At 42.3% G+C, this 21,391-nt stretch overlaps 1 protein-coding gene and 1 pseudogene across 3 annotated transcripts in view; one reads left to right on the top strand and one right to left on the bottom strand.

The window, feature by feature from the left end:
- Positions 1-21,391, top strand: part of SAXO1 (stabilizer of axonemal microtubules 1) — a 103,407-nt gene that overhangs the window by 49,900 nt on the left and 32,116 nt on the right. The window lies entirely within an intron of this gene.
- On the bottom strand, positions 19,944-20,688 carry LOC140640931 (large ribosomal subunit protein uL30 pseudogene; annotated as a pseudogene).

The following is a 21,391-nucleotide window of genomic DNA, read 5'->3' as shown; positions in this document are numbered from 1 at the left end:
AGGGGATGCTGTCGTCTTTGCTCTTTCCCTTTTTTTCCATTAGCAAGCTATTTAATTATCACAGTCACAAAGAACCGAGAGCATGGAGGAGAAGCATTTCTGTTAAAGTGATTTCTTGTAGATGTCATCAAATCCATTTACCAAGGTTCTTGGGAAAGACTTTGAAGTTGGTTTTACACTTTACACCTGCTCTGCTGTCAGGTGTTGGGCTAGCGGCTGGTCAGATTTGAATTTCACGAGTCCATAAGTCCATTTATTCCTCAGCTGTTAGACAATGCTCTACTGGGATAACCACATTTTACAGGTGAAAATCTCTCAACTGTGTTAAAAATGCAGGTGGAAAAAGACTGGAAGGTAATATACCAAAATGTTAACCAATGGATGTGTCATGGAGTCCTGATTTTTTTCTCTTTATACACTTCTGTACTTTCCAACCTTTCAAAAATGGGTTTGGCTTTTGGAATAAAAAGTATACATATACCTCCTCCCACAAATCAAATGTAGTGCTATTAATATTAGAAAAATATGGATTTTAAAAGTTAGTGACTTGCCAGTAAGCTGAAGAACAGTAGTGTATCTGGAAAATCTTAAAAGGCAAGCTTGGGCCAGCCAGAGTGGAAGCTTTCCTGAGTTCTAGCACAGTGTACCCGTTGCTCTCTTTGCAGCTCAGAGCTGAGAAGCTGGGATCAGACTGGCCTTTACGCCAGGGCTTCCTTGCAAGCTGGATGTTTAGTGAGCCACACATACCAGTTTTGGTGGGTCTGGAGGATTAATGAGCTGTTAAGCCCGACTTTTTCATCTCCTGAAGCTTCCTTTCAAACTACAGATTCCAAATGTGACCTACCACAGCCATGTGCCATGTCCCCCTGTACTCATGATTTGTATGCTTACACTTACTCCCAAGCAAAGCCTCAGTTCCTCCTGTTGATTCTAAAAATTTAAGCCAAAAGGTGCCAGAAAGCAGCTTTATGAACGAGCTCAGCAACCCCAGAACATGAACATGACTCTAGAATAACTCAGTATTGAGGCCTCCCTGAAAATTTGGCTTCATGATTATTCTAATTTGTTAATCCTAAAGTGTAAACGCTTGAGCTGATCAGAATCCATCAATTCAAAAAAACTGACATCCTTCCCTTTCTCAGATTGACCTACCCCCACCCCCACCCCCCTTCAGATACCTTGCCTGGTGAGGTATTTGCTTGCTTTTGTTCCTCTGATCCAGTGTATCACTGAGTCTTGGTGAGATGGCTCTTGAGTTAACCCTTGATTGTCTCCGCGCCTTGTTCAGCATTTCATGACCAGACAATGGCCATTGCTTTCCCTACCTCTAGACTCTTTTCTTCTCTAGGCTGCACATTATTGCCAGATTAATCTTCGTGGAAATAAAGCGGATCAGGTCATTCTGTGAATCCAAAATCCTTCTTTGAGCTCCCCCCATTGCTTTGACTGAACTAAGCAGATAGCTCAGGCCTTCCTAGTGCAATCGCCAGGCCAAGTGCTCTAGCCCACAGAGCAGTAGATTCTCCCATCATGTGCCCTGTCTTGTTCCTCCCTGAGCCTTTGCTCAGATTCCTCTGTTTCCTGTAGATAGCCCTCTTCACTTTTGCCCATCCCTGACATGCCCCAGCCTGCCCATTCTCAGCTCACATGCTGTCTTCTCATGAAGTAGGATCTCAGGCCCCCACCTGCAAAATGTTTATAATATCTGTCTAGGCTGTTGTGTAGACTGTTGGATGATGGGTTGAAGTGTCTAGAACAGTGCCAGGTACCCAGTGGACATGCCCAAAGTGGAATAATGATTATTTTCATAGCCACTGCACATGGTTCAGTTAGAAAGTGGAGCATCTGTAAGTGCAGCTGCAGACAGAAAACCAGCCTGTGTATTTCAAAAGCTCACCTTGCACAATCGCCTTTATTAAAATGTGTGGCTGTTTGTACAGCAGAGGGTTCCTTGCCAGCTGACCCTGAAAATAGAGCTTGTGCTCAGGAAGGGCCAGGTGTGCTTTGCCAGGCCGAGCAGTGCATCTCCTTCCTCCTCAGCTGGCTGGATCTTTAAGCCAGAACAAGCAGATGTCTGGTTTTCTGGGATGAGAAGGCAGGATGAGGTCCCAGTTGCTCTTTCATCACATGTGGCTGTGAAGTGCAATAGTGGGAAAAGCTGGGCTCTGAAGCCATGCTAATGGAGCTCTCATATGTGCCTGGCTTAAGAACAGAGCTTCAGAAAACTTCATCACTCCCATTGCATCCCTATGGGAGGACCAGAGAAGGACCAAGGAAGGACCAGAGAGAACAATTGGGTCGTTTGGATAACCCGTAGTTCAATACCTGTCATGTGCTCAACATGGCTTTTTGGTGCTGGAGACAAGAATGCTAGTGGTGGGGTGCCTGGGTACCTTAGTTGGTTAAGCGTCTGCCTTTGGCTCAGGTCATGATCCTGGGATCAAGTCCTGGAGTCAGGCTCCCTGCTCAGTGGGGAGCCTGCTTCTTCCTCTGCCTTTCCCCCTGCTTGTGTTTTTTCTCTGTCTCTCAAATAAAATCTTTTTTAAAAAAAGGATGCTAGTGGTGGTACAAAATCTAAAGGTGATAAAAAAAAAAAAAGAACAGATTCTAATAAGTCTTGGACTCTTTTGAGAATATGGTTAAAAGGTTTGGACTTTCTCCAAGGAGAACGTGTACATGCACACACCACATTCAACAACTTCTGGGGGCTCAAGGATCCCCTAAAGTTCATTTACGGACCCTGCAGTTAAGAACCCTTTATTTAGTAACTATAATCTAGTGGAAAATATTAACATGGACATTGGATTCAGAAACAGCTGGTTTAAGTTTGCATTCCATCCCTTACCAGCTATGTATCTCCTGAAATGAGTGAATGACCTTGGATAGCTTACCCTTGCTAAGCCTCAGACACCTCACACAGATGATGAGGTGGAAATAGCAGCAGGGGCATCTCATAGGGCTGTAGAGAAGATGAAGTAAGTTCACAAACATAAAAGCTATTAGCACTCTGCCTGGCATGTGGTAAGTGATCAATAAATGATAACACATTTTTATTAGCCTGCTATAAGGGAGCTGTGGAAGTATAGCAGGAGATTAATTCCTATTAGCAGCTGGGAAGAAAGTATGAACCATAGTTCCCAGTTGAGATCTTGTATATCAAAGAATTGTCAAAAACAACGCAGTGGGGTTTTCCATCTGTATAGACAACAAATTTATGCTGTCTCACTTCTGTTTTTAAAAGAAGGCAACCACAGCGGCATTCATAAATTGCTTCATATATTCCGCTGGAGGGAATAAATCTCTCTCAATGAGTGCTAAACACTAACAAGAGTTATAATTCATCAACAATAATAAATTATTTCTTCCTTTAATAATAAAGAAAAAGGATAAGATGGTGATAACAATTCAGAGCTCTTGTGGGATTACTGTGTGCCAGGCATTGAGCTAAGTGCTTCACATTGGTGTGGGTTTGTGGTGTCCCTTCTGGTGAAGCTTGAGCACTTCGGAGAGCAGAAGTCTGAGAGATAAAGGGCTTTCCCTGGGGGTAGTTGGAGGTCAGTGGGCTGAGTGGGCGTGCGCATGCGTGTGGGCTAGCAACCAGAGCGCCTCTTATCACCTTGTGCTCATTTGACTGCTTTCTGAGCCATAAGTTTTAACATTTTGGAATGTGCCTGCTGAAAAAAGGTTTATCATGCAGAGTGTAAGATTACAACCACAAGCTTCAGAAAAGTGTTTCTGAGCTTGGGGGAGAGTTACAATTAACCTCGTAAAGAGTGCAGATGAAAGTCTTTCCCACAGTTACAATCAAAGACACTTCAGGCCACTCTTTCCCCGGAGGAATAGTTGCTTTTTATGACACGTTTTAAAGTTTTATTTCAAAAACAGTCTGCATCTTAAAGCAGAATGTTGTCCACTCCCCAGGCTGCCACTCACAATGTGTTTTCAGTTTTCACAATCGTATTACCAAGGGTCTGGATATGATGTGAGTTGCTACCCTCATTGGATCCACTCGGGGAAGGATCTAGCCTGACTTAAATTGTGCTCATTGCAAGATCTCTTGCCCACATCTCCTGATATTTTCTTCTGAGAGGCAAGTTTAGAGTCCTCTCTGTTATGTTGGAAGAGATTGTCTTCAGTCCTCTCCTTTTCGTCAAGGAAACAGAGGCCTGGCAAAGAGGTGGAAACCCATTCTGTGCAGTGCCCCTTATTTCCGCCCAGTGCTCAACAGCTCCTCAAACCAGGTTTCTGCCCAAGTCCTGGGTTGGAAGGCTTCCTAATTGTGTCTCCTGTCCCTGTGCACACAGGGCTCTATCTGTGTTTGTGTGTTTGAACTACTTAAATATCACGTATCTTTTCCCAAGATGTGGAAACTGAGACTAATCACCTTTCAATAATCTTTCATTGAGCACCTACTGTTGCGGGGGAAGGACTAGTAGTCAGAGGGCACCTAGGTATTACGGTCCTGCCGGGATCATTATGCAACCTGTTGACATGGAGTTTCAAGGTTCGTGAAATTCACATCTCTCTCAATTTTAGTATATGTGCTGCCGAAGTGAGCACAGCTTACCTCTCTCTCCGTCTGCTTGCCTCACCCCTGCTCCAGACCGCTCTCCCAGGTCTCACTGGCCCTTCGGCACCGCCTTCAGCTGGCCCTTGGCCCTTGGATTTTATTGTTTGAAGAATGCTTACTTCTATATTAGACAACATAAGCAGGGGAGAGGGAGAAGCAGATTCTTCACTGAGCAGAGAGCCCGACAGGGCCTTGATCCCAGGACGCCTGGGATCATGACCTGAGCCAAAGGCAGCTGCTTAACCAACTGGGCCGCCCAGGCGCCCAAGAGGAGTGCTTTAAGTGCCCTCTCCACCATCATATGACAGTGACTAGACCAAACTTGGAGTTTGACCCAATTCTAACTTCCTTGGGATGTGTGCCTCCCGTTTATACAGTGGACAGGACTACTGCAGTGGCCTTGACACTGTCGGGGTGCCTGCTGTCTCCTTCTTGATCAACACTCACTGACTGCTTTGCTGGTTGAGCCTGGTCCAGCATGCAGCCACCTGTCACAAACGTTGTGAGCTTCTCACTGCCTGGAGTCGGGAAGGCAAACGATTCCATTTCAGCGAATGACTGAAGTGCATGCCTTAAGTGCTGTGATTGGTAATGTCAGACCCTTGTGGGGAGAAGTGGGGTGTGGGGAATAGGGAGTGGGTGAGGGTGGAGGGGTAGCTGTGGTGTGTCATCTCTAGTCAAAAGGATAAGGTATAAACTTCTAAACCTGGCACACCAGACTCTTCATGATGTGGTTTCTGGCCAGAATCATTTACCGCTCCCAGCCTTCACTTCCCTCCCTGCACTTTCCCCCAGCACCCCTGCCATCACACCACCATGGTTTTGTATCTGCTGAATGTCCACCTGAAATCCCTCGCTTCACGTTTCCCCATTGCCTCCTCATCCTTCAACACTGACACAAGTATTCCTGCCTTTGAAGCCTCCTCACCTTTTTGTCCCCAAGCCAGATTGTACAAAATCACCTCTTTCTCTAGGTTCCCATGGCATTCGGTATACACATGATATTATTAGCACATTACAATCATTTAATTGTATGTCTGCTCTCCTGCTACACTACTTGGTGGGAAAGTCAATATTGATTGAGCTCCTTCCCAGTGTCCCAGGCACGTTGGGAATTACTGCCCATGCTGGAAGCCCAGCGGAGTAGAACGAAGGTAGGGTTTTGAAGCAGATTTTCTGGTTTGAGTCTTTCTCTTCTACTACCTGAGAGATGTCCTTTTTTTGAACCTCAGGCTATTCATATGGTAAATTGGGGATCATAATACTTATGCCAGGTTATTGAGTGGTTTAATAGTATTTCTAAAATGTTAGCACATAATACGTCCTCAATAAATGGTTATTACTCTTATTGGTTATCTCTAGACCAATTCTGTAAGGTGCAGTAGGAATTAACTTTTTTTTTTTTTTTTATGCTACAACTGAGACTCAAATTATTTCCGTAGGGTTGTAGATCAAATAAATTACTGGGTTAAGAATTTAAGCTCAGATCAGTATGACTTCAGGGGCATTGGCCTCTTACTATTTTTTTGTAAAAAAAAAAAAAAAAAGAAATGGTGTAAAACCTACAAAGAAGTTGTCAAAACAGTACAAAGAATTCTGTATATCCTCTTCACCTCACCAAGGTTATTCAATTGTTTTTTAAAAATTTTATTTAAGTTCAATTAACGTATAATGTATTATTGGTTTCAGAGGTAGAATTCAGTGACTCATCAGTCTTAAATAATACCCCATGCTCATTACATCACATGACCTCTTTAATGTCCATCACCCCCTTGCCCCATCCCTCTACCATCTCCCTGCCAGCCACTCTCAGTTTGTCTCCTGTGATTAAGAGTCTATTATGATTTGTCTCCCTCTCTGATTTCATCGTTTTATTTTTTCCTCTCTTGCCCTATGATCCTTTGTTTTGTTTTTTAAATATTTTATTTCTTTATGCATGAGAGAGAGAGACACACACACACACACACACACACACAGGCAGAGGGAGAAGCAGGCTCCATGCAGGGAGCTGGACATGGGACTCGATCCCGGGTCTCCAGGATCCCACCCTGGGCTGAAGTCTGCACTGAACCTCTGAGCCACGGGGGCTGCCTTGTTTTGTTTCTTAAATTCCTCATGGGAGTGAGGTCATATGATAATTATCTTTCTCTGATTGACTTATTTCACTTAGCATGATACTCTCTAGTTCCATCCATTCTGCTACAAATGCAAGATTTCACTTGTTTTGTTTTGTTTTTGCTGTCTGAATAGTATACTGTTGTGTGTGTATACTGCATCTTCTTTATCCATTCATCTGTTGATGGACATCTTGGCTCTTTCCATAGTTTGGCTATTGGGGATGGCTGCTTTAAACATTGGGTACAGGTGCCCCTTTGGATCACTACATTTGCATCTTTGGGGAAATACCTAGTAGTGCAATTGCTGGGTTGTAAGGTAGCTCTATTTTCAACTTTTTGGGGAATCTTCCAATTGTTAACATTTCACCTCAATGTCTGGTCCTCCTCTCTTTCCCTCTGGGTATGCATGTGGACACCTACCCAACACACATCTTTTTCTGACATGATGACTCATCACCCCTAATACCGCCCCAACCAGGGGCTCTCCTCTTGCATTATGGTACAGCTCTCCCAGTCAGGAGGTTGTGTTTGATAAAATAAACCTATGGCAACTGCCAGTCCCCATTCTGATTCCTCAAGTAGTCAAACAATACCTCTTATTCATTTCTGGTCCAGGATCCTATCTAGGAACATGTTCTGCTTGTAGTTACCACGTTTCATTGGTGTCCTTTAATCTGGAATTGTTTTTCCTCTTTGCCCTGTGTTTCATCCCCTTGATGGGACTTTCATCCTGCAGGCTGTCCTGCCTGAGTCCATCCAGTATCTTCTCATGAGTTGACTTAGTCGAGGCATTTTTGGGAGGAAACCACAGAAATGCTGCTGAGTTCTTCCTGATGCATCTCATCAAGAGACACACAATGACCTATCTTATCACCGGTGGGGATAACCTTGATCATCTGGGATCTGCTAGATGTCTCCACTGAAATCACCATTTTTCCCTTGTAGTTGATGACTATGGGGAGGTATTTTGGTAATATATCACTATCCTGTTCCTCATCAAAACATCACCTATTAGCTTCAGTATCCATGATTACATGGCTATACATGGTAATGTATACATGGTAATGACCCCCACCTGCATCCACCACCACCATGGTTACCACCTAGGGATGATCAGTTTCCCTCATTTCTGTCATATATATTACTTTCTACTGTAAGAAAGAATATACCTTTCTCAATTTCTATGTATATTTATTTCAAATGGACTCATGGTTCTATTTAATTCAATGGATTATATCATTAACTATCATTTTAATTCCCAAATTGTTCTCAAGTTGAGCTCCCTCAAGCTGGCCCTTTATATAGTCTTGATATATATAATATCATCTGTTAAGTATTTTCTTACTTTCTGATACAAGTTGTTCTAGGTTTATCTTGTATTTTCCTGCCCCAATCCTGAAATCAACTTTTCTTCAAACAGTTGATTCCTTTTAGTGGAGGATGATCTTGAGAAACTGATTGCTGACTGTGTTCATTGCTTCACATACACGTGCCTGCCTGTAAAATGTATGTGTATTATACACATACCCAGAATTAGAGAAAAATAAGCATTTCTATATCTATATATTAAAAACCCATCAGTTCATGCCAATACTTCCAATTCAATCCGACATCTCAGGCATTTTTACAAATTCCTACTCAGTGAAAGAGCAGGTTTCTTTTATTCTCATATATTTACTTATTAGTTCAATGTGACTAGTCTTCCTAACTATTCTGGTGGCCTCTTCTGTCTGCCACCTCCATACACATGGTCACTAATATCAGCACGAGGGGCCCCTTCTCCTGAGCACCAGTGTCAAGAAGTAGACATAGGAAGTAATACATGTGTGTTTTATCAAGAAATATGTACTTTCTCTTTCTAACCTGAACACCCAACACCGTACATGGCATGCAACAGGAGCTTTGTGAATGCGGTATGAATGAATAAATACACAGGAAAATGAACAAATGAAGTAAGTGTACTAACTGTTGTGCAGTGTTTAGTTTGTGAATGTTACGTCAGGATCATTAGAGGATGAGGATAGGATAGGTGAGACCCAATGATCTACTCTATCTAGGAAGTTTCTGTGTTTTTTGTGTCCTTGAAAGGAGTTGTGGAAGGCTTCACAGGGAAGGGACCAGCGCAGGGAAATCAACTCAAGCAGTCAGAGGCACTGAAGAAAACTCTGGTTTTGAGTCAGTTTACAGGATGAGGCTTGTCTGCCTTCAGCACACTGGGCACATGAGGACCCTTCAATCAGCAGGTGAAATGATGAGAACAAGGGCAAGGCACAGTCTGGGCTTTGGCTCCTTCATTTTGTTTGAGGTGTGTGTGTGTGTGTGTTAGAGCTAATACAATGCAATAATCCAGACTAATTAGTTCCCACACATCTATGTGTATTCTGAAATTCCATTTAGCTTGCAGTTTTCCATGACATCCTGCCCAACTCTACTGGAATGTACAACTTTGTGGCAATGATGTTGATTGTTAGTCTAAAGGTGTCAGTGCTTTAGAATCAGTGATTCCTCTTTAATAGTGTAAATACACAGGCATGGTTTTAGTTCGGTGGATACTTAAAAACCTGTTATCCTCCCCATTAGAGTTTTCCATAACCCTTAGCATGGTAACTGCCTGTACTATGGGGACAATACATAAATATACCTTATTTTGTTAGAATCATTTTGAGAACAGATTCTGTTGGGTAGCCCTCAAATTACTGTCCAAACCCCATCTCTCTTGCCTGGTGCCTACCATGGTGTCTGAGAAGCCAGACTCTTTACCTTGCAGCAACCCTTGCCGCTGAGGGGTGGCTTTATGACCTGGTTGCAGTCTGTGAGAAGGCTCCTGGACTGGAATTTTCACTTTTTCTTTGGTTGCGGAGAGCAAAATTACCAGCACCCAGGACTGCTGATACTGTGTTCTCTAGTGAGCTTTGCCTTCTAGAGTGTCCTCTGGGTTGGAAATGGTCTCCACCTTGGATCCTGAAGGCCTCAAGGCTTAGTGTAACGTGAAAACAAAAGGGAGAAAAAGAAACGGAGAAAAGTAGAGGCTGGAGAATATGAGGAAGGATGGAATTTGGTAGAAGCTGGGGGAGGCCTAGCTTTGACCCCTCAGGCTGCTTAGAGGGTCAGAGATGGAGACACAGGTCCTCTTCCTTGGGAATACCCTCGTGTGGCTCTCACATCTGGTCTTCTGTGGCCTCCAGGATCTTTGTGCAGCATTACTCACAACCTCAGGTGTGAAGTGTTTTCTATGCCTTTTGGTCATTGTGAAGATTAAGTGAGATGATATGCATAAAGAGTTAAGATCTGTGCCCAGCACGTAGTGCTTTAACAAATGATAGTGCTTTCTAAATGTTAATGACTCATCTTGTTCTCTTTGAAAGTGCACAAATCTAGTACACATTTTATATGTTTAGGAACAAAAAGCAAAGGTCCCGTGGAGAACATTTGTCAGCTGGTCTGATAGAACTGTATGGTGTTTGTTTCTTCTGTGATGGGAGATGAAAAAAAGATGATTATTGAGAGCCAAGAGTTTTATTTTTGTGAATTTTCTTTTTCTGTAAAGAAGGGGTATCTTCTACCAGAAATCAAGAAGGGACTTAACACCCATCATGTGTGTATATCTGTCTGTTCTCTCCTAACACCTCCTCATTCCCTAGACCTTTGCCAGCATCTGGGAGGTCCACTAAGAAATGCTCTTTAAATCCTCTACATTCTTCCAAAGCCCAAGGGGTTTAACAAGTTCTGATTTTAGCTAAAACGTATAAATTAAAAAAAAATGATTTCTGCAACTTGGTTCTTTATGCTAGAGATCTTTGTTTGTCAAGTAACAAAGCATAACCTGCATTTTCTGTTATTGTTTATTGGGCAATCGATATAAAGCAAGATATTTCTTCAGAGATAAGCAGGTTGTTGTTAACACATCTGATAACATCGGATTTTATTGAATGAGTGTGTTTCACACAATCCATATAAAGTTCCTAGTAGTAAACTTTAATTGCTGGAGAGAAGAATATATTGAGAGAGTACAGTTGGAAAGAGGCGATTTAAAAATTTTCCCTTTAAGCTAAACATGAGAAATAGAGAAACATCATTAACAAAATCAGAGACCACTTTGACATAATGAATTATGAACACAGCGCAGTGAAATAATTTTGTTGCAGCTGTTCAGTGGTAATAATTAAACTCAAAATTCAGCCTCCTGCTTTTTTTTTTTTTTTTGGCAGGAGCGGGGTGGGGGTGTCTAGAATAGTGACTTCAGTCTCTAAGAATCAAATGCTTATTTAAAAATATTTATGGTACATGGAGGAATAAATTTAGTGCAATGAGGCAGTTTTTCTACAATCATTCCACTCATTGTTTAAATTACGTTTCTTTCACTTTAATGACATTATAGAAGATTTGGCTCACATTTTGAAAAGCTCCTTAGAGGCAGAGAGAAAAAATGTAGATTAGCAATGTAAATCTTTTTTGATGGAAGATATAACAGCTGTTGAAATTTTGGTATCAGTTGAAATTCCAAAGGTTTTGAGAATTCAAGCAAGCAGCAGTGGGGTGTGGGGAATATGAAGTTAGTGATCAAGTTGGTAGCTAATGAGTGAGTGGTGGAGAAAATCCTCACTGTCGGAAGGAGGCAACAGCTACTAGATTCAGATCTGTGTGCATGTCTTGCTCTGCCACTTGCTGCTTTGAAGGACCAAAGTGTTCCTTTCTGTGGCTACTCAGGTGGAAAGCCTGAGGTTAGGAGAGAACTGATGGAAGCCATCTCTTCTCCATTATCCATAACATGAGACCTGTCCATGTTTAGAGAAAGAAAAGCCCCCAGAGACTTTGACAGAGGGAGCCTTGAGCCTTTGGCGTTGAAAATCTGATGTGGAAAAAAAAAAAAAAAAAAAAAGAAAATCTGATGTGGAGGCTAAATATACCTCAGTTCCAAGTTTTGGGGCTCAAGGCTGTGGGACATCTATAAATACTGTGAAGTACCTGGTAATTCACAGCAATTCATAAGGCACTTGACAGCTCCTAGCCATTTTATAACTTTGTGTAGGACATAAAAACATGATTGTAGCCCAGAGATGGGATGTTGGGGTGCTGTTCTGAAGGAAATGGAAGACAGCTGGGCCTGGAGTCCTGCTCCATGGACCTTTGCTCAAGCTGTTGCCAGTTCACCTGCTGAAACTCAAAGCTAAAATCCAGGGCTGGGGTAGATGCCCATGTCCATAGGTTTAGGTAAAGAGTAGTGGCAGTACACTTCTGCTGATGGCTGGTGTTTTATTTATAGACTCATGCAGGACTTTCAGTTCTTTCCCCAAACTTGAAGCTGAGAGAAAAACAGGAGTCTTTTATGATCTACTGTAGTGTTGGGTAATCTGACCTCGAAGATGACTGCTTCCAAGTAATCCTAGCCAGCCCCTGATCATCTCTAAGAAAGGGGCTGTGAAAACATAGCCCTTCATTGCTATTTATGCAAAATGAAGAAAAGGGCATGTGTGGAGGGAGAAAGTATGATACAAATTAATACATGCATGGTGGTGGATGTCAGCTGGCTAGTGGAAACTGACAGCGTATAGTAGTAGAACTATTGTCTTTCTACCTTAATTAATTATATGAGACATTTAACATGTTGAAACATCAAGCCAAACATCTGGGGTTTTATGGGTGGTGGCATTTATCCAACTTTAGACTCTCCCTGCTTTCTGAGTAAGATCTGTGCTCACTGGGTACCATTCACTCTTAAACATTGTAAGTCAGAGGCCACCCAACCTCTAACTCTGAGCTCTGCGATTGTGGGAGCAAAAGGGTCCTGGATTCTGAATGATTAATTTGAATTTTCTTCAGAATTTTCTTCAGGAACTGGATATGATAAAAGAGCATCTCTTGAGAAGTCAGCAAAACTGGTACTTGTCCTGGTTTTACCACTGATTGTTCTGTGAGATTGACCAAGTCTTGAGCCCCCTGGCATCACTCCCTCATCTGGGAAGTTGCAAGGGGGCTAGTAATTTCTGTCCTGCTTAGCTTGTAGGGCTGTAGGAAGAATAAGACCACGGGGAATAGTTGTTTGAACTCTATGCGTTTTATAAATTGCTCATCTAGTCATCCAAAAACATTTTCGTCAGCATGTAGGTGTTACAAGTCTTGTGCTTAGCTGGTTATAAAATAGTGAACAAGATACCCCTTCTCACCACCCTCTCAAAAAAGGGGAGCCTACTCTGGGCAGCAAATAAACAAGCAGTTTTTATTTTTTTTTAAGACTTTATTTATTTATTAATGAAAGACACACACACAGAGAGAGGCAGAGACACAGGCAGAGGGAGAAGCAGGCTCCATGCAGGGAATCTGATGTGGGACTCGATCCCAGGTCTCCAGGATCATGCCCTGGGCCAAAGGCAGTGCTAAACTGCTGAGCTATCTGTGCAGCCCAATAAGCAGTTTTTAATGTTGTGGGACAAATGATATGATAAGAGTGACCACAGAGTGCCAGGCAAGCAAAGTAGTCTTGGGTAGGGGTGAGGTGGTGGTGGGTTGAAGTTGTCATTCTGAGATAGAGATTAAAGAGGCTTTGGTTGTTTTTGCAATGCCTGAAAGAGAGCCTTGGGAAGATTTTTTAAAGCACAGCTGTCTGGTTTCATCCAAAATTCACAGGGTACTTAATAGATTTCTTAAGAAGACAGTGAAACTCCAGTTAAGTATGTGAGCTTGCTGCTTTTTGGCTGGAGGACACTGAAAGGCCATGTGGGAACAAGCCCAGTGCAGCTGACACAAACTTCAGAGTGTGAGAAGGGAAGCTTCCTTTGGTTGTTGGCTCTGCACTTATCATCAGCTTAAATCAAAATCCTGTTTTGTCCCAGGTGGTTGGACTAAAGCCCTATTAGCCTCAAGGGAACTCTTGCTTAAGCAGATACACACTTGTTTCGTGTAGGCTGTACCTCTTAGGGATTTGTTCTAATATTTCTTTAATTAGAAGAATTTAAATCTGAAAAAAAAGAGGAAAAAAAGAAAAAGGATGATCAACCGAACTCTATGTATATATTTCCCAGCATCAGTAATTATCAAGGTTTTGCCACATTTGGTTCATCCAGTTAACAGACATCTTGTCATTTCACCCCTACAGGCTTTATTCACCTCTGAAAGTATGGGTGTTTCTTTATAACCACAATGTTGTGATCACATCTAGAAATCAGGGAATTTGGGGCACCTGGGTGACTCAGTGGTTGGATATTTGCCTTTGGCTTATCATGATCCTGGGGTCCTGGGATCGAGTTCTGCATCACTCCCTCTGCCTATGTCTCTGCCTCTCTCTCTGTGTCTCTCATGAGTAAATAAATAACATCTTTAAAAAAGAATTAGGGAGTTTTAGGGATACCTGGGTGACTCAGTCTGTTGAGCATCTGACTCTTGGTTTTTGGCTCAGGTTGTGAGATTGAGCTCTGCATTGGCTCTGTGCTCAGTGTGGAGTCTGTTTGAGATTCTCTCCCTCTCCCTCCGCCCTCTCCATGCTTGCTCACTCTCAAATATAAATAAATAAAATCTTAAAAAAAAAATCAGGTAATTTCAGAAACTTTTCCTTCCCTAACATTTCATTATGAAAAATTTCAATCATCCAACAAAGTTAAAAAGGTTTTAAAGTGAATGGCTATATATCCACTGCCTGGATTCTATCATTAACGTTGACGTAACTTTCCATCTATTCATCTTACTCATCCAGTCATCAATTCATCTTTTTTGATGTATTTCAAAGTAAATCACAGAAATCAGCAAAGTTCTCTCCTATAGTTCAGCATTCCTATCATTAACAGCAGTATTAATATTTTTGTCCTTTTTCTTCCTTTGAGGTAAATTTACAATGAAATTCACAAATCTTGATGTGGTATTTGTTGAGTTTTGACAAATTCCAGTGCCTGTGTAACCCAAATCCAGATCAAATATGAAATACTACCAACACCTCAGAAAATTCCTACATTTCTCTTCCCAGTCAGTTCCTTCTCTTGCTCCCAGTAGTAATCACAGTCTACTGTGATTTTTTTTTCCCCCACTAAAGATCAGTTCATCCTGCTCTGGAATTTCACTTAAATGGAATTGTAAAGTTTGTGCTCTTCTGATTGGTTCTTCTTTCACTGAAAATGTTTTTGAGATTTATCTCTGCTGTTCTGTGACTGCAAGTAGTTTGTTCCTTTTTATTGCTCAGTACTATTCCATCAAATGACCGTAACATAGTTTACTTCTATTCCCATCGATGGATGCCTGGACTGTTTCTAGTTTTGGTGAAGTGAGTATACTTCTATGAACATTCTTGACTAACTTTTTGTTTTTTTGTGGATGAGAGATTTTTATTTCTCTCATCCATTTATTTATAAATGCCTAGGAATTGCATTGCTGGATGAGGAGGTAGCCCTACACATAGAAACAACCATACATTAAAAAAAAAGATTTAGTTATTTATTTGAGATAGAGATAGAGATAGATAGAGCTAGAGAGCAAGCAAGCATGAATGAGCACAGGCCAGGGAGGGAGGCAGAGTGAGAGGGAGAGAGAATCCCAAGTAGACTCTATGCCTAGTATGGAGCTTGATGCAAGGATAGATCTCACGTCCTTAAGATCATGACCCAGGTGGAAACCAAGAGTTGGAGGCGCAACCAACTGAACCACCCAGGTGCCCTGAAATTGCTGTACATTTTGCCAAATAGACTTGGCATTCCTACCAACAATGCATGGCAATTCCGGTTGTTTCATTTTTGTCAGTCTGTAATTCCAGCCATTCTCTGTGTGTGTAGTAATATCTAACTGTGGTTTAATGTTTCCTGATGATGTTTTTTCCTGATGATGCATGTTTTCCCTGATGATGCATGATTTTAAGCACTTTTATATAGGTTTATTATCCATTTGCATATCCCTTTATGATGTGCCTGTTCAAATGTTTGGTTGTTGTTTTTGTCTTTATTATTGGGTTATGGTTAATCTTTATATATCCTGGATCTCAGTCTTTTGCTGGATAGCTGTTTTGCAAATATTGTTTCCAAGTATGTGACTTGCTTACTTTTCTAATGATATCTTTGAGCAGGTTTTGACTTTGACAAATATCTAACCAATTCCTTCTTTTATAATTACTACTTTCTTGACTTCTCCAGGAAATCTTTGCGTTCCCTTAAGTTACAAAGATATTCTCTTGTGTGTTCCTCTGAAACCTTTATAATTCTAGATTTCACATCTGGGTTTGTAATTCCGCTCAAAATATGGTGTGTGTGTGTGTGTGTGTGTGTGTGTGTGTGTGTGTGTGAGAGAGAGAGAGAGAGAGAGAGAGAGAGAGATTTGCCACAGGGCTCAAAGATTTTTTTTTAAAAAAGATTTTGTTTATTTATTTGACAGAGAGAACATAAGCAGGGGGAGCAGCAGAGAGAGAGGGAGAAGCAGATTCCCTGCTAAGCAGACAGCCCAACACGGGGCTCAGTCCCAAGACTCTGAGATCATGACCTGACCTGAAAGCAGATGCTTAACTGACTGAGCCACCCAGGTGCCCCCAAAGATTTGTTTTTTAAAACCAATTTCTAGGCTTTGTTTATAGTTTCTCCCAAGGACCACTGGCCCTTGCTGCCTTCCCTTCCGTCCAATGAGCCTGAGTGCTCTTGTCCTGCTAGGGCTCCTTTCCTGCTGTCCCGTAGTTCCTTAGCTTCTCATCTACCAAGCCAGAGCTACCCCCAGAGAGCTGAGCACTGTTCCGGAGAGTCCTGACAGTGACATGGGCCGGCTGGGCCTAGTGTGCCCTGTCTTCAGCTGCACAACTTCTGGAAGCAAGTCTGCATTGTTCTCTAGTGGCTTCTCTGCACACTCAGAGTGTCCAGTGCACACTTTGACTCTCTTCTGGCTGCCATCCCACCTCATCTACTTTCCTTCTCTCTGTGCCCTTGTACTCTGGGTAGAAGCCATCAGACTGATGCTGCTGATTTGCTTCTCATCTTGCCTCTTGAACCTCGTCCACTTTCCTTCCTCAGTCACATCCTCTTTGTAGCCTAGATTCTGGCTCCATCAATTATTTGTACTCATCAAAGAATCCCTGTCTGCTAATCTGTTCCCTTACCTACAAAGATGATTGGACTTCTAGCCACTGCCTCCTGGTGATGATCACATAGTTCACAGTTCTTATGTACTTCCTGGGTAGTTTCTTGAGCTCAACTTTTCTTGTTACTTTTGCTACCAGATTTTTCAGTGTGGTGGCTTCCCTCCCTCTACTTCCGCAGCTTCAATTCCGTGGCTCCAGTCCCATCACTCTACTAAAGCTGCTTTCTGGTCAACATAGGAGATGTCCTTTTCTCTGCCCTCAGACCTTTTGATTTTTTTCTGTGGCATATAACTTTTGAACACTTAAATCTTTTCTTCATTTGACCTTTATGTCTTTTCTTTTTCTGCCCTGAAACTTTTTTTGTCTTGCTTCCTAAACCTCTGCATTCTTCAAGATTTTGTCCTTGTTTTTATTACTTTCTCTTCTCAGGACTTCATTTATACATTTAAGGCTTTGTTGTCATGCCAGATGTTTTCCAAATGTCTCATTCCAGCAAGGCACCATTTTCAAAGGTGTGTGGGCATTTCCACCAGAATGCCCTTCCTCTCTTTCCTTCCCTTTTGTTGATTGATTGACCCGCTCATCCCCACTTCCCTAGCCTGGCGTCCTTGACAGACATAGGCTACTCAATCAAGATGATCTTTCTCCCTAAACTTGGTTGTGATCTCAGGATCTCTTCACTGTGGCCCCCAAGGTGATGCTGGTTGGTTCATCATTTGCATCTGTCATATTTGTACCAAATGGTCTTCAGGTTGCTTATTCTCCCTCATATATTTAAGGTTTTGGCCTTTCTTTCTGCCATGCAGAATCTGATCCGCTAAAAGATGAGTTGCCACCAAAAAGGTCTAGTTTATAATCCCTGCTCACTTCCCTAGCACCGTGGGCAGAATATAAGCTGAAGTTACTCATACTTTTCACAATGTTGATTCTTTTTTTTCCTTAAGGATATTTATTTATTTATTTATTTTAGAGCATGTGCGTGAGTGAGGCGGAGGTGAGGGAGAGAGAGAAAAATCTCAGGCAGACTCTGCACTGAGCATGGAGCCTGTCACGGGGCTTGATCTCACAACCCTGAGATTGTGACCTGAGCTGAAATCATGAGTCGGAAGCTTAACTAAGCCACTCAGGTGTCCCTGCTCTGATTCTTTTTAAGATCTATAGAGAAGAAGTAGGTAGGGAATATGAATCCTTTGGTCTCAAGATTGGAATGAAATATAAATGGTCCTATGTATCAGTTAATAAAAGCCTTATCCTTTGTCTATTTGCCTCTCTGGGTATATTATAAATACAAGGGAAGAAATTTTGGTAAAAATTTTGAAAGTTTATAAATTACTGCAGATAGATAATATGCGCTTCAGGAAAAGCACTGGCTAGGGAACCCTGGGTGGCGCAGCGGTTTAGCGCCTGCCTTTGGCCCAGAGCGTGATCCTGGAGACCCGGGATCGAATCCCACGTCGGGCTCCCGGTGCATGGAGCCTGCTTCTCCCTCTGCCTATGTCTCTGCCTCTCTCTCTCTCTCTGTGTGACTATCATAAATAAATAAAAATTAAAAAAAAAAAAGAAAAGAAAGCACTGGCTATATTCTTTCCCAGAAGCTACTTGGTTTGACTTTGTGAGCTGTTCATGTTTGGGGAGAAGACCATTCTAGGAACATGGGTTCTTCTCTGAGAAGACCCTGCCTCTCGGAACTTACAGTTTTTGTTATTCTAGACACTCTGGGCTCTTTATTTCTTTCCTTTTTTAAAATTCCCTGGACTCTTTCTTAACTGTCAGCATGGAATGACTTTTATGACTGGAGGTTTGGTGATCCCTGGCAGCTTCCTCTCTCCTAGACCAAGAATGCATTTTCTGCTCTGTTTTCTTCCCTCACACAGCAGCTGTTACAGGTCACAGGCTCCTAACTACTGGGGAAAAAGGAAAAATGGGCTGCAAATCCTTTAAGAGTGTGAACTTTGAGTGTTAGATTGGATGGTAGCTGGAAGTCCATTACGTGGGAGGTGATGTGGGACCTGGGGTGCAGGCTGCTGCTGACCAGCTGTGTGACCTTAGGCAGTAGTAGCTCAGCATCTCTTGGTCTCAGTGGCCACATCTGCATGATGAAGCTGTGGAGTTGGCTGCTCTCGTGGGGCCTTCTGGATCCGGTGTCTCACATTCTTTGTTTTTCCTGGTTGTTACTGTTATTACTTAAGTGATTTGTTCTTCTTCAGACAATATCGAAGTTCCGTGGGAAGGTCAGAGTTTTACCCTTGATCTTAGCTAAAAGGCCAAGAAGCCATGGAAAGGTCAGAATTTTAAAGCGCATTCGGAATTGTATGTATTTGTTGGTTTGTATTAGGATAGTTTCAGAGTCCTTGGGAGAGAGAGCATATTCTGTCCTGGAAGATTCTGAGTCTAGCGAAGGGGAAGGGGCATGTGTAAGCCCTGCCTGTTAACTGCCTGCCCTTACATCTCCCAGAAGAGCCAGGAAACCGAGGTGTTTGGTGCCGGCTGGCATCCCTGGAAACCACAGAGTATATGTACATGACTAAGGGCATGTGCTTTGGAATCAGGCGGAGGACCTGGGGCATTCGCCCTGATTTCACTGCAGCCTGGCTATGTGGCCTTGAGCAAAAGAACACCTCGTACGTCTCAGTGCCATGTTTCTAAAATGAGGATAATAGTGTCTTGCTCACAGCATTGCTGTGAGGATTAGATGGGATAATATAGAAAACTCTTAGCCCATGTGGTGGATAGTAATTGTTCAATAAACAGCCCATTAATTTCAGTCTGCTTGCCTTGGACTGGGCTAGGCATTTTACCTCCAGTATTTGATTTAATCCACATAATCCTACTAAGTAGAAGTTATCTCCAGATCTGGAAGAAATTGAAGTTCAGAAGGGTTAAGTAACTAAGGGAAAAAAAAATCCTTAACATTATATAAGCAGTCAGCAATAGAGCTAGAGGTGGAAACCAGACCTTCCCGCCTCCAAAGTCCCTCTCTGCCATGTGTGCTGCCTCCCAGAGTGAAAGAGAGCCTTCTTCATTGGCCATGCCAGGCTAGGCTCGGGGGAGCCTGGATAGCCACGGTAGAGGCAAGAGAAGTCCTTGAAATCCATAGATGCTATTCTCTTTACAAACACGTCATGATCTTTTTGTTTTGTTTTGTTTTGTTTTTTGTTTCCCATTTCAAAGTAGTCATTTATTAAGTGACCAGATTACAAAAATAATCATGGTAGTTACCTTAGTTCATCTTTCTAATAAGCCTATTGATCTGGTCTTCCTTGTTGCCAGCATCTCCACCTTCTACAGAATGGGTGGTTTTTTCTTCATTCCCCCGCATGGAGAAGATAATTTGAAGGGCCATAAAAAGTTCTTTGCTTCTTTGAAATGTCTTCCAACAGTATAGATCTTGTGAATCAGATCCTCCACGCGGATGATGCCATATTTACCTAGAGATCGGACAATCAATGTGTTATCTGTCAGGGCAATTCGCTTCTTGTTGATCTTGCTATAATCATGCTTGTAGATCAGTTCATTCACCGACTTCACGTTTAGGTATCCCCATGCCATATACGGTTCCACAATCCTTAGCATGTTAGCTGAAGCCTTGTTGAGCTTAACAAAGGTGCCATAGAGGATCTGGTGAAGGCCAAGAAGCTGCAACACCTTTCGAACCTTTGGGTTCACGCCACTGATAACTCTGATCCTGATGACAAATGCCAACATGGGTTCTGCAGGCACATATAAGTTGGCACCTTTTCTTACCATCCTTGCTGTTCGAATCTCAGTTCTGTACATCTGCCTGTATTCCTTGTAGTAATGCTTAGCTTTTTCATATGTAAGCTTCTTGCTTGCCTTTCAAAGCATCTTCTGGGCAAACTTTTTTCTCAGATGCTTGATCTTCAACTCTGTAAAATTCCTTCACTTTTCTTAAGGGTTTCTGACACAGCAGCAACCTTCTTTTTCTTCTCTTCTGTATCCTCCATGGTTCCAGCCAGACCAAACAGGTTTTGATCTAAAAGACTATTAGAAGTTTCTTTATTTGAGAAGTCCTAAGTTATATTACACTAGCTATTATTCATGCTGCTTGTCAGTGGCAGGAAGAATTGTCCTGCTTTTCAACATGGTAAATATCTGTGTTTGTAGCAATGAGAATTCTTGACCTGAGAGTACATAAGATAGATGCCTGTGCAAGGCAGTATAGAAAGTGTCCTAAAAGAGGGAGGGACACAAAGCCATTCACACTCAGAAGAGAATGAGTCATAGCTGGTGACAGTGCAGTGACATTTTTAGTAGTTTCCTGGGGTGGTGGTAGTGGTGGGTAGGGATGGCTTTCAAGATGAGCCTCAAAGAAGGAGAAGCATTTTGCAAAAGTAGAAGTGGCAGGAAAGAGAGCAGCTCCAGAGAGCATCACAGGTGCATGAAACTGAAGGTTGGCTCTCTGGCGTGAGAAGAATTAGGGAAAATTAAATTTTTCATGTCTTTTAAGGCCTTTGTTTATGTCATAGAAAGGCAGGTCAGAGAGTCCAAGGAGGAGATAAATACAGTATTAATCAAGAAAAATATTTCTAGGTATCTTGTCAAGGTATCCACTTGCAGGGAAAATCAGCAGCCAAGTGCTGGCAGTTCTTTTGTGTGTACCTTCAAATTCTAGATTGTGATCTCCAAATAGAGAATCCATCACCACAT

Source organism: Canis lupus, chromosome 10 (genome assembly GCF_048164855.1).
Source record: "Canis lupus baileyi chromosome 10, mCanLup2.hap1, whole genome shotgun sequence".
NCBI lineage: Eukaryota > Metazoa > Chordata > Mammalia > Carnivora > Canidae > Canis > Canis lupus.
Note: the sequence above shows the minus strand (reverse complement) of the source record. Positions and strands in the feature narration are given on the sequence as shown.